Genomic DNA, 12,588 nt, shown 5'->3' on the forward strand with positions numbered 1-12,588 from the left:
AGTCTCATCCCCCCAATGGGTATAAAGATAATTTCTGTTCATGATCAAGTGAATTCATATGAAGCTTCCTATTCAAACCTTTCTTTTCAACTGAGAGGGATGAGACAGGGATGGATCGGGCAGGCATACTGGAGGCAGGCCTCAAATATATACAATGTATGCATGCTTTCTTTTCACTGAAGCCTTGATATATGAAAAGTCTTAATGCCTACAATCACACAGTCATTTTGCTTCCATCTGGAAGGCCAATTCTAGAAGCTGTCGGTTTGATTTTTCTTCTCTTCTAGGAAAAATGCTGGACATAGACAACTATATGGAAGATGAAGATCACACACAACCACACAGTCTGACACATACTGTGCTGCCACAAGCTGTTTAGAAGTAGGATGCAAAAAGTGTGAGAAATAATACCTCATTGGGTGGGTACCTTTTTTAAAGACTAAAAACAAGCGTTCCCCATTGCACTGAATCTCACACATAAGCAAGATAGACAAGGAAGAAAGTGAGTCATTCTGATGCTGAGTAATAAAGCTATTATGACTCCTTGGCCAAAGCATATTTCATTAACTGTGGTTCTCTTTCTACTGATTTCCATCCTTCTCACTGAAAATGTTGCTGCCTGGGAACCAAAGCATATGCTGAGATCTTCGGTGAAAGGATTCTCAAATAATTAAAAAAGTGATTGAATAAAGCATGTTCAGTCTGACATTTGATTGTCTTTTTGCTTTTCCTCTCAGAAACTTGGTAGCTACTCCATATTATTAAGCTTCATTCAGGAGGACATTTAGGAACCAAATATAGCATGACAGCAAAAAGGCAAGTATAAAGTCCATACTTGTTAAATACTTAGTTTTCTGAATGCTGAATATGAATCTATCCACCAAGATTTCGGATCTGCCTGTGAAATGTAGAATGGATTAACTGTTTCCCCTCTGTGAAATGGTGCTGTGATAAGATGATCAGCATTTTTATTAACAAGTTGTGTAAATGTTAAAATGATTAGAAAAGTACAATCAAAGCAGTGGTGAGTTTCAAAAAAATTTGGAACATCTTCTGTAGGTGTGGCCTTCCGGGTCCACTGGTGGAACCTCTTCTAACCAGTTCAGTAGATTTGACGAACCGGTTCTATCGAACTGGTGCGAACCGGTAGGAACCCACCTCTGAATCAAAGTCATAAAATGGCCAGTCTGAGGTGAAAAATTGAAAATCATGTCTTATTGAGGCCACTTCATTCACTAACCAAAATGATATGAAATAACAAATTGTAGTCTCTAAATCTGTTCTCTCTCTTCACCCCAACCAGCATGATTAATATATTTACAGGGTACCATTTTAGCATCACGAAGTGCCAATGTTAGGACCAAAAGCACCTTGCTGTTCTATTGTAGATCATTAATATTTTCTACCAGTAGATCTAAAATTGGTGAATCCTGTTTAGTTAGTTAGTTAGCAAGATCGATGTTACAACCTTTTTATGGCCCTAGTTGAAACAACACACTAAGCCCCAATGCTGTTTGTGAACGTAGCTACTCAACCTTTATGTATTTAGCAATCTCAAGACGAAACTTTCACTATTACTGCAATTTCTAGAGGTTAATAGGCATGAATAATTATTTCTACCTAATTAGCTTAATTTGCTTAAAAAACACAATCTCCATATTTTTAGTTTCATTGCAAAAAAAAAAAAAACACCCTGACAAACCCATTGCAGGTTCTCTAGCCTTTACGGAAAGGATAAAAACATGTAGGGAAGATTCTGATTCATGTGGCTGATTGAGGATGAGTAACATGTAACCGCAACAGTAAGCAAAGTTCTTTAGTTGAGTACTTAATAAAGAAAGAGAGAAGACTGGGCCATTTCATCCCATACAGATCAAAGGCAGAACAATGCTTTTCAAAGGCAGATAGGCAGGAGCTGCTTTATACATGGGAATATGCATGCTCCTAAACATATGGAGAAAGAGGGGGGGCTGTTTTGAATGGTTTTTTAAATAGCTTAAAATAATTCAGATGTGAAACCATCTGGGCCTGGAGGTTTCTGCTAGATTCTACAATGTTGCAGATAAGGTTAATGGTCTGTGTGATGACTCAGCTTTCGGCTCAGGAGGTACACAGTGTTCAAAGTTGAATGACAGAGAGGGGGGGGAATTAGAATCTTGAGTTTTTGAGGTTTGGGTTGCTTAGATATATTGAGAGGAATAGCCCTTTCCCAGTTCCGTTATATTGGAGATGTTGTTTGGTTAACATTTTGCCTAAATCCAGAGCATTAAAAGTTTTCCACTCTTTATTTTGTGCTGGTGAGTCCGTTTTGGGTTCCTGGTGACTGCTTGCAGGACTAGTCCCCGAAGCTTTCGTGGAAGCATTTTCAGAAGAGGTTTGCCATTCTTATTCTTCCTAGGGCTGAGAAAAAGTGAGTGGAATGAGGTCACCCAGATTTGTACCTAAACTCACAGTCTAACTCACAGTCTCCTGATTTCTAGTCTGATGGCTTAACCACTACACCAAACTGGCTCTTTTCAGATCTAACCTCCTCTAAAAAAATGGGGGAGGGCTATGTTCACACATTCTGCTAACTCAGCTGTGTTAAACTGGATTTCTTCGAGGGCCAGATCAGCATTGTAGTTCGTGGGCTGGTGAGGGACGGGGGAGATTTGGGGAGACAGGATAGATGCCTCCTGCATCACTTTGCCAGCCAAAATAGGGTACGGGGGTGCATGCAGCCCCTGCACAACCCATTTTCAGCCTCCCCAGCCTTCAGCTATACTCTGCCAGAAAAATATAGGCCGCATGGGAGCCTCATGGGGACTCCGCATGGCCAGTTTTTGGCTGGTTGAGTACTGCTGGAGGCTGGGGAGGCCGAAAACGGGCCATGCGGGGGCTCCACACAGCCCGTTTTGGCCAGCTGAGGCACTATGGGCTGGTCTTTTGATATTTCCAGGCCGACCCTGTGGGCAAGATTTAAGCACCCGCAAGCTGGATCCAGCTCACGGGCCTTCAGTTTGACAGACCTGTGCTAAGTGATAATTTAACCATAATGCAACCAGTCATAATTTATTGACTAAGCCACTGTTGATTTCATCTACATACCAACTAAGTTATCAACCATTCATTTGTGAACCTCCAATACTTTCTCCCCTAATACTTTCAACGTAGCAATTTATTAAATTAAAGCCAAGCAAATGACATTATAGGCTTAATGCAATATGCAAATTTGCCCAGTTTATTAAAAGACCAGAAGTATGGAAGTAAAAGTTAATCTGCCCATAAAACAGTAAAGTAATTCATGAATATAATGCAGTTCAGAACATTAACTGGATTGTATTTGATCCTGTGTTAGTATGATGGCATAAATTTGTTTGCTGAAGATTGACAGGAACAGTGTAGTAATGTGATCACTGAGTAGAAACCTGTAAGAGAAAAAGATAACGAAGAAAACACAAACAAATCATAAATATGCCATTATTTACAATTACTTTTGATGTCACAAAAATTACAGGTTCCTATCAGGAGTGGGTTGCTACCGGCATTACTGCCGGTTCGGAGTGTAAAATATTTTGTGTGTGCACACTCGTTTCGCTCACAAGCACACCAAACATTCGCTTTGCCCGCATGGACATTCACACCAAAAAAGGTCTGTGCATGCACAGAACCTTAGAAAGGGTGGGGGTTTACATTTCTGCAATGGAGATTGTTATGCACAGGCACAGAATCAAAAATCAAGATGGCGCCACCAACAATAGAGCCGGTTCGGGTGCCTGGGCAGCTGAGTTACTAAATACTTGACTGAGCCAGTCCAAATCAGTAGCAACTCACCTCTGTTTCTTCTCCCTTGATCCTTAGGTCATAATCCTATACATGTTTCTAAGTGTAATTCAACATGATTTATTTTAAAATAGACCTTTACACAGTATTAGTGGTGTGGGGGGGGAAATGTTGAACTTGTTGAATGAATACCCTAAACTGGTTCAGATGATGAAGTTATTATGTAGAGCATGGGTCTCGAACTTGCGTTGTTCCATTGTCATGTGATATATTGTGACTTTTCCCCCCTTCGCTAAAACAGGGGTGAGCATTGAGGGATAGCATCAAGAACACAGGAAGTGATAGTATCGCTCTATTTTGCACTAGTGAGGCTACTCTTGGAATTTGACATTCAGTTCTAGCCCCCACTATACAAAAACGATTCTGAGGTCCTAAAAAGGGTGCAGAGGAGAGCAACAAAGATGACAAGAAATTGTGTGATGAACTAGATACTGTATGTTTAGCTTAATGAAGAGAAGACTTAGGAGTGACATGATAGGAATCTTCCAATATTTGAAGGGCTGTCACAGAGAAGAAGGCATTGATCTATTTTCCATAGCACCTGAGAGCAGGACAAGAAACAATGGGTGAAAGTCTGTGGCAAGAAGATTCAACCCAGAACTAAGGACAAATTTCCTGACAGAACAATTAATCAATGGACTGGTTTGCCTCTCAGAGTTGTGGGCAATGGACAACTATTTGGCCAGGATGGTATAAGAACTCCTGCCTTGGGCAGGGGGTTGGACTAGAAGGCTTCCAAGCTCGCTTCCAGCCCTATGATCCTATGTCATCACTTGAACCTACAGTAGTTAACTTGGGTTAGTGAGGGTTAGTTTTAGCTCAGATCAGTCCTGGGGCTATTTGACATTACACTATTATCAGTCACCAACATTGTACAAATGGGAAGAGAAGTTAACAGGAAATTCAACCTGTCTTGCTCCATTGGTACAAGCTTCCACCCATTGCTTCTGGTCCTGCTCTCAGGTGCTATGGAAAATAGATCAATGCCCTTTTCTCTGTGACAGGCCTAGTATGGCTCTTTGATTTTGGATGGTATAAAATAATGAGAAGGGTAAGCAAGACTCTGTCTTCATTGTGCCACACCTGATTCCAACCACAATGAAGAGCTTTTCCCAACAGATCCTTTCAAAGCAAGAAGTGACAATTCCTCAACCATCTTTGGTGTACCTGGGAAGTCAGTCCACATTTGACTGGGATATTTGTGACTGTGTGCTGATGACCCATGAAAATATTTCTGTCAGGGCTAATAATGAGAGATACTGGGAGTTGTAGTTCAGCAACCTCGGGAGGATGAGGCTATTGGTCTCTAAATGATGGCAGTGAAGTTGAAACTGAGGGAAGAAGCAGGCAATTGGATACACGTGCACACACACAAACACGCACACTCACACACTGTATGGTTCAAGTTTTATTTCCATGATGGAGGGCCAGGTTGGTGTCTACCTTCAGTTGGGCAAACATACTGATGACTTTCAGCTAGTCACTTTCTCTCAGCACAATTCACCTGACAGAGTTGTTTTTTGGGGGTGGGGAGGGTGGGAAGAGGGATCTCTATATGCACTACTTCGATAATATGATTAAATCTGATGATGAAAGCAGTTCCTGGGGAACAAGTGATAAAAGATACCACTGATGTTACCCAGTTGGGTAATGAAACTTCTGCCAAAAAACAATCAAGTCCACACAGCTCCAAGGATCCACAGGTAGAACTGTACTTACTGTAACCTTGGTTACCAGTTGGAAGGAGAACTACTGGGCGATTCACCTAAGTTAGGAAGGCCCTTTAACTCCAAAATGTCAACTACAACAGCAGCTCAATAACTGGGTTCCCACTAAACTCAAACTGAACAATCCACATCTAACACACAGGTGGGCAACCTGCAGCCCTCAAAACTCTTTTTTTGTGGCCTGAAACTTCCTTTGTGTGCTAAAAAGCAGTGATGTTTTTTTTTGTGCTTTCCTGAAGCAGGAAATACATTAAAACTGGAATGTAAGCTTGAAAAGAATCTTAATAAGCATTGAAAACATTGTTCATTCATATTATCATCTTGGCCCTCTGGTCTTGGTCACTTCCCAAAATCCTATGCACCTCAGCTATGTTGCCCACCCATCTTGTTTAGGTTGTATGAATCATATCAGTGCGTACATACACGTACTGTATTGTAAATGATATTGCTTGGAATTTACCAGCAGTAGTCTGAATGTAGGAGGGCGGATACAGATTAGAAAACTGTTCTGAGATCTAAAAGAAGTTCCTTGACTCAGTTTCCTTATCTCTGGACAGAGAGTCAGAGATCACACCAAGCTTCTACCAGTGAATCTCAAAGTACTGTTAGTAGATTCCCACCAATCTGAAATCTGCCTATCTATATTCTGTTTCTGCTCAGCCCTCTGCTGAAATTCCTGTTTGAGTCATCCATGATTCAAGTCATCTCAGGGAGACTGGGGTGGGGGGGAGGGGAAAAGATCAAAATAATAAGAGAAAATTGTTTCTTGGCTAATTCTTCACAAAAGAATCAGATTGTCTAGCTCTGAGTCATCCCTATTAATGCCAGGGAGCAGGGATCCCTGTAGAGAACACTGCAAAGGAGAGATGGAGGGTTATCTTTTCCTCCTCAGCACGACTAGAACTTAAAGTGGAAAGGGAGGAGGGGGGGTAAAGGAGTCACAGCTTGAATATAAAAAAAGTAATGGTGCTAGTGAAAACTCCCCCCCCCCACCAACTATTCCAGGCTTTTTAAGAGCTGCATCTCTCTTACGTTGCATGCCAGAAATTGAATAAAGAAAAAGAAGGCAATGTAGTTGCATGTCTAATTTACTTCTGCATCTCCAGATAGCACTACTGCACATCCATCCATATGTGGATAGGAAGCCAAATGGTATGATACGTTGAATGCCTATTCAGCTTTGCCATGCGGGTGGATGGGGGGGGGGCAGGGAAAGAAGAGTGGAATCCCTTAATTACATCATTTTTTTCAACAGAAATCCTCCCCTGTCCTCCCATTGTGCCAGAGTCCAAATCAGGATCCTCTAAGAAATTTTACCCCTTTTTCAGGACTGGATAATAAAACAAACTTTGTGGTTTTGGTATATTGCTTTACTGCTGATAAGAGAGCTCATATTGCATATATGCAGAAGGTTAGGTGGGCTAGTGTATATGTGTATGTATATGTGTATCAGAGGTGGTATTCAGCTGGTTCTTTCCGGTTTGGGTGAATTAGTAGCAGCGATTGTGAGAGGCTCTGCCCACCCACCCAACATAATGTGTGACCTTCTGCATATGTCAGCGCGCTTACATTTGCGAACCAGTAGGGAAGGTAAGTGAATCCCACCACTGATGTGTATGTGTACGTACATGATGCATATATGTCTGATGTAAATGTATATGTGTATGATGTAAATGTAAAAGTGTATGCATATCTATATGATGTGTATGATGTATATGTATATGTATATGATGTATATGTGTATGTATATGGTGTATATGTATATGCATATATTCATTATGAGCCATGATGGCACAGTGGTTAGAATGCAGTACTGCAGGCTACTTCTGCTGGCTGCGAGCTGGCTGCAATTTGGCAGTTCAAATCCCATCAAGTTCAAGTTTGACTCAGCCTTCCATCCTTCCAAGGTCAGTAAAATGAGGACCTAAATGGTTGGGGGCCTTATGCTGACTCTGTAAACAGCGTAGAGAGGGCTGTAAAGCACTGTGAGGTGGTATATAAGTCTAAGTGCTATTGCTATATGATAGGTGTGTGTGTGTGTGCATCTGTATGTGTATGTGTATATGTGTATATGTATATGTGTGTAGATGCATGTATATGTATGTACGTACACACACACACACACACACACACACACACACAGAGTGTATTTCGGTGCCATACATTTCACATCCTGTCTAGCTTGCTTTCTTATTTATTTATTTTGATTTACAGGCAATCCTCCGCTTATGACCATTTGTTTAGTGACTATTTAGTTACAGTGGCACTTTAAAAAGTGACTTATGACCAGTTTCCACACTTATGACTCTTGCAGTATCCCCGTGGTCAGGTGATCAAAATTCGTGCATTTGGCAACTGGCATATATTTATGATGGTTGCAGAGTCCTGGGCTCATGTGGTCACCTGTTGTAACCTTCTGGTAAGCAAAGTCAATGGCGAGCCAGATTCACTTAACAACAGTGTTGCTAACTTAACATCTGCAGTGATTCACTTAACAATTGTAGTAAAAAAGATCATAAAATGGGCAAAACTCATTTAACAACTATCTTGCTTAATAATGGAAATTTGAGGTTCAGTTGAGGTTGGTAAGTCAAGAACTACTTGTATATAGGCACTAATCTCACAAAACAGTAAATCAGGGGTGAAATGCTCTGAAGTCTGCTACTGGTTCGCTTCACGTGCGCATGCGTTACTGCGCAGTGCTGAAAATGGAGGATTAAGAAGCCTTTTCTGAGTCTGCAAAGGTAAGTAGAACAGCGAGAGAGGAACAGCTGTGCCGTGCGATTTAGATTCACTAGGAAACAGGATTTCCTGCTTTCTAGCGAATATAAATCGCGTGGCACGGCTAATTGTCACACAGCTGATTGTTGGAGTTACTGGTTCTGGCAAGCCTGTAGCATTTTTTACTACTGGTTCAGGTGAACCAGTCCGAACTGGTAGCATTTCACCCCTGCAGTGAATGCCTACGTGGCAAACAAAATTAAAATCAAAATGTTCTATGAATAATCAAAGATAACAAAAGAGACGTACATTTATCCCCGAAGTCCAAAAGCATTCTATTTAGCCTCTTGGCCCAAATTCTTAGAGGAACAATCAGATGTTTAATGCCTTATGAATGGCTAAAGAGTCCAGGTTACTCAAATCTTGAGCAGATGCCATTCTGTAGGGCAAATGCTGCAATAGACAGGGCACAACTCCTAAGTCCCACCAGATCAGCACCCCTCCAAACCTTTAGGGACTGGTTCTGTGGAGAGAGTTTTTTTCTGCGGACTGGAGGGTTCATGGTTTTGTGTGCTGCCTGCATCCCGCAGATGGGGCTTTGCTTGTTTGCATGGTTTTGCCAGTTTTTGGCATGCCGTGGCCCGGTGCTAGTCCACGGACTGGAGTTTGGGGACCCCTGCACCAGATGACACAGTCTAATAGACGGAACCTGGAACTTGTCCTCCCTGCTGGTTGTGATTGGGCAAGCAGAGACAATAGGAGAGAAGCTTGTATTTATACTGGTTTGTATCTATTTTGAAATACCGACAGCTTATTCTTTAACCATATATTCTGGTGTGTCTCTAATGAAAAGAGAATGAGCTCATTTTGGGTTTTAAAACTTTGGAGGCCAAAATATTGTTGAATGCATGAATGTAGCAAATAGCAGACAACGTACAGCCTTTAGCTCATATAGAGCCGAGGTGACGCAGTGGTTAGAGTGCAGTACTGCAGCCACTTCAGCTGACTGGTAGCTGCAGTTCAGCGGTTCAAATCTCACTGGCTCAGGGTTGACTCAGTCTTCCATCCTTCCAAGGTGGGTAAAATGAGGACCCAGACTGTGGGGGCAAGATGCTGACTCTGTAAACCGCTTACAGAGGGCTAAAAGCCCTATGAAGCGGTATATAAGTCGAACTGCTATTGCTATTGCTATTGCTATTGCTAGTATTGCATAATACTGCTGAGCAATGATCAATACATGAGGAGAATATTACAGATGTGTTTTTCATCAAATACCTACCGGTGAGCACTTTGGGGAATTATTGGTGAGGATAGAGCATTCTTTAATGTAGTCCTAATAGTGGAATAACAAACACATTGGAAAATGCAGCCACAGGGGTTTTCAGAGGAGGAAAATGGGTGGCATCTGCTGGACTGCTGAAGTAATTGATAGATTGATCTTGCTCATAAGTAAATGAAGGGATAATGAGGCTTTCAAAGTCTTCTTTTATTTGCATAATATTGACCCCAGGAAATAAGAGAATGAAGAAAATTCTCAAACAGGTTATTTGTATCTATTTTTCTTAGATGGATTTTTCTATTAATATGAACGGTTAGGTGTCTATGTTTTAATTCCTAACAAAAAGCTAATGATTACATTTTTAAAAAAGTTACTATGTATCACTGGATCTCTTATTTACAGTTCAGTCCAGTCATACTGTCCAGCATTTTTGAGTCCACATAAAGTTACCAATGGTTGCTAAGACGAATTAGGATAAAATTTTATTAGTTTAGATATTTTTAGCTACCGAAATGTTGTTATATAACTGAACTTGTCTCAATTCTTTGGTATTTTTGGTATTAAAAAAAATAAAAGGAGCGATTTATAATTTTTAAAAACATTGTTGGCTTGATGACATCCATAGTTTTTGCTATGAACAGTGTTGAAGTAGAAAATGCCCAAGATGTCTTTGCCAGACATGTCAAGGAACTTTTTTTTAATAAAAAAAAGTATTTAAATAAACATTTTTTTATGAGGGAGGAACAGAAAGGATTGCAATGGTGAAGCCAACTGAATGTGGGAAACAATTTCAAACAGATGGAGAAAGGCTGCCTTTGGGTGGATAAAAGTGAAAAATTATCTCTCTTGAGGGTGGAAATCCCACCTTGACTCTCTCTGCATGTGTATACTCATCTGTAGGGTCGGTAGCAAAGCCTTTCCTGAATGTTCAGGAGCTATTATTTCTAACGGAAAGAGTAAAATATATTCCAGATGTACAATTAAGTAGGCTGGAAATCTGATCACTCTGCTCCTTCATTCATAAAATTATAGTTCTCAAAAGAGACATGGGTTTTTATGTGTCTGTTTAAAATGACGGAGAATTATCAAATGGTCTCACTTTTTCTCACTCTTTAACATGTTTGCTCTTATCTTGTTGAGCATTAATCATTATTGGATATTTAATTTTTCACAATGATAAACTGTTTTATGCATTTAATTGAATGTTCCCACTTTACACTGGGGGAAAAAATGAACCCTTTTCATGACTGTCTATTAAGACCCTATATCATGAGCAGACATTTTGTGCGGTAGCCTGATTTCAAATATGATTTAAAACCAAAGAGATTGATAGCACCTTTAAGATGAATGAATATTATTATCATAAGCAATTCTGGATGAAGTCTTTCTCCAAGAATTTCTTTGCATCTGGCCCTCCGTGCAAGCTCCAGCACCTCATATTCAAACACTTGTGGGAATCCTAGGCAATTTCACAGAGAAAGCGGCGAAAGACTTCGGATCACAGAGAAGATTTCCATGAATGAGACTCAGTATTCATGAGGTTGGCTTTAAAGATAGATATAAGTATATGAAAAGCATCTCCAGAGAGGAGGTCCTGTAAATAAAGTGTATTTGAGGGCAGTTTTACAGTATGTTTAAGATTCTGTGATGAATATAATTTTATATAATGTGGGAATATTGTTGGAGAAGGATAGAATTTTGGGAAGGATCATTAGAGCTTACATTTTAGGGCTCACAGCTACCCTCAGGATGAGCATTACGATGGGCTGGAGGCACATTGGAGACTAGTGGTTTTAACTGGAAGCTATTTTTTTTGCAAGGTGAAGGTCATACTGTGCTGCCCAGATAAAAGTAGATGATAAATTTTATATTAGACCTTATCATTCATAAACTGCATCCACCTACTTGCCAGCTGTCACAAATTTCCAAGGATTGCCACATTTTTTTCAAATTTGCTGCCTTAGAGCAAAACACTGCCCCAGAAAAGAATAATAAAACTGCATCTCAAATAGCTGAAATTAATCAATTTTGAATAGTTCACCTGTCCTTCACAAATCTAACTAAACACACACACACACACACAGAGAGAGAGAGAGAGAGAGAGAGAGAGAGAGAGATCCAAAGTAAAAAAAAACCTAGTACATAATAACATATCCAAGATTTTAGGAGCTATTTTGATGAGCAATAGATTGGAGAAGAGCAAAAAGATGTGTAGGTCAGCTTAGCTACCTTTGATCCAATTCTAGTACATGCAATATGAATTACAAATTGTTTTTCCTGACTAGATGTCATGTGTTCATATATGAATTCCTTTGCACATCATCCTCTATACAATCAGGCTTCTGTCAATCAGGCAATGATATGCTTTGGAGGTTCAGGAATCCACTGTGTATATTGTAGGGGATTCTGATAGCAATGTAGATACTTACAGTGGATGTGCTTCAAAGCTGAGAGTCAGTGAGTCCTATGAACTATGTAGCCAATTGTGAGAATGCTTCCACTGTGGCTTTTCCGCAAATTCTGACAGTTTTACGATCCATCCCTCCATTGTAGCAATCTCAACACTCTTCCATCTTTCTGCATATAATAATCTTGGTGCTGTTACCATCTACGAAAGTAATTTTCCATGAGTCTTTTCTAATTCAGTATCCATAAGTTCCAATAAAAAAAATTCTGATTTCATTGCAATATTAATCTTTAAAATATGTTGCATTGTTGTATCTACTTGCATGCAAAATGTCTTGGCTTTTTCACAAGCCTACCATGCATGGTAAAATGTCCGTTCGTGTTTTTCACATTTCTTGCAGTGGTTTTCAAAGTTAACCTGGCGTGCAGGAATGTGGCAGATGGAGCATTCATTGGCCTCGGGACGTGAAGAAGCAAGCTTGATGTGTATATGTCAGTTTGCTATAAAATGACATAGGAGGAAAAGCTGTGGAGAGTTGGCAGTTCTAATGTGGCAAATGATCAGGTTGGTTTTTTTTCACATTCTAATGTCTTTTCTAATCACAGTGTTTCCTTTTTTGTGATAAAAAAAAA

At 40.2% G+C, this 12,588-nt stretch overlaps 1 long non-coding RNA gene across 1 annotated transcript in view; it reads right to left on the reverse strand.

The window, feature by feature from the left end:
- Positions 1–3,201: 3,201 nt before the first annotated feature.
- The window catches only part of LOC148048070 (uncharacterized), a 36,535-nt gene continuing 27,148 nt past the window's right edge, over positions 3,202–12,588 (reverse strand). The window contains exon 3 of the long non-coding RNA XR_015695785.1: positions 3,202–3,407. This is a non-coding gene — a long non-coding RNA (uncharacterized LOC148048070). The remainder of the gene's footprint in view (positions 3,408–12,588) is intronic.

Source organism: Thamnophis sirtalis, unplaced genomic scaffold (genome assembly GCF_051295495.1).
Source record: "Thamnophis sirtalis isolate CommonGarterSnake01/CBP01778 unplaced genomic scaffold, rThaSir2_p1.2 scaffold_3, whole genome shotgun sequence".
Taxonomy (NCBI): domain Eukaryota; kingdom Metazoa; phylum Chordata; class Lepidosauria; order Squamata; family Natricidae; genus Thamnophis; species Thamnophis sirtalis.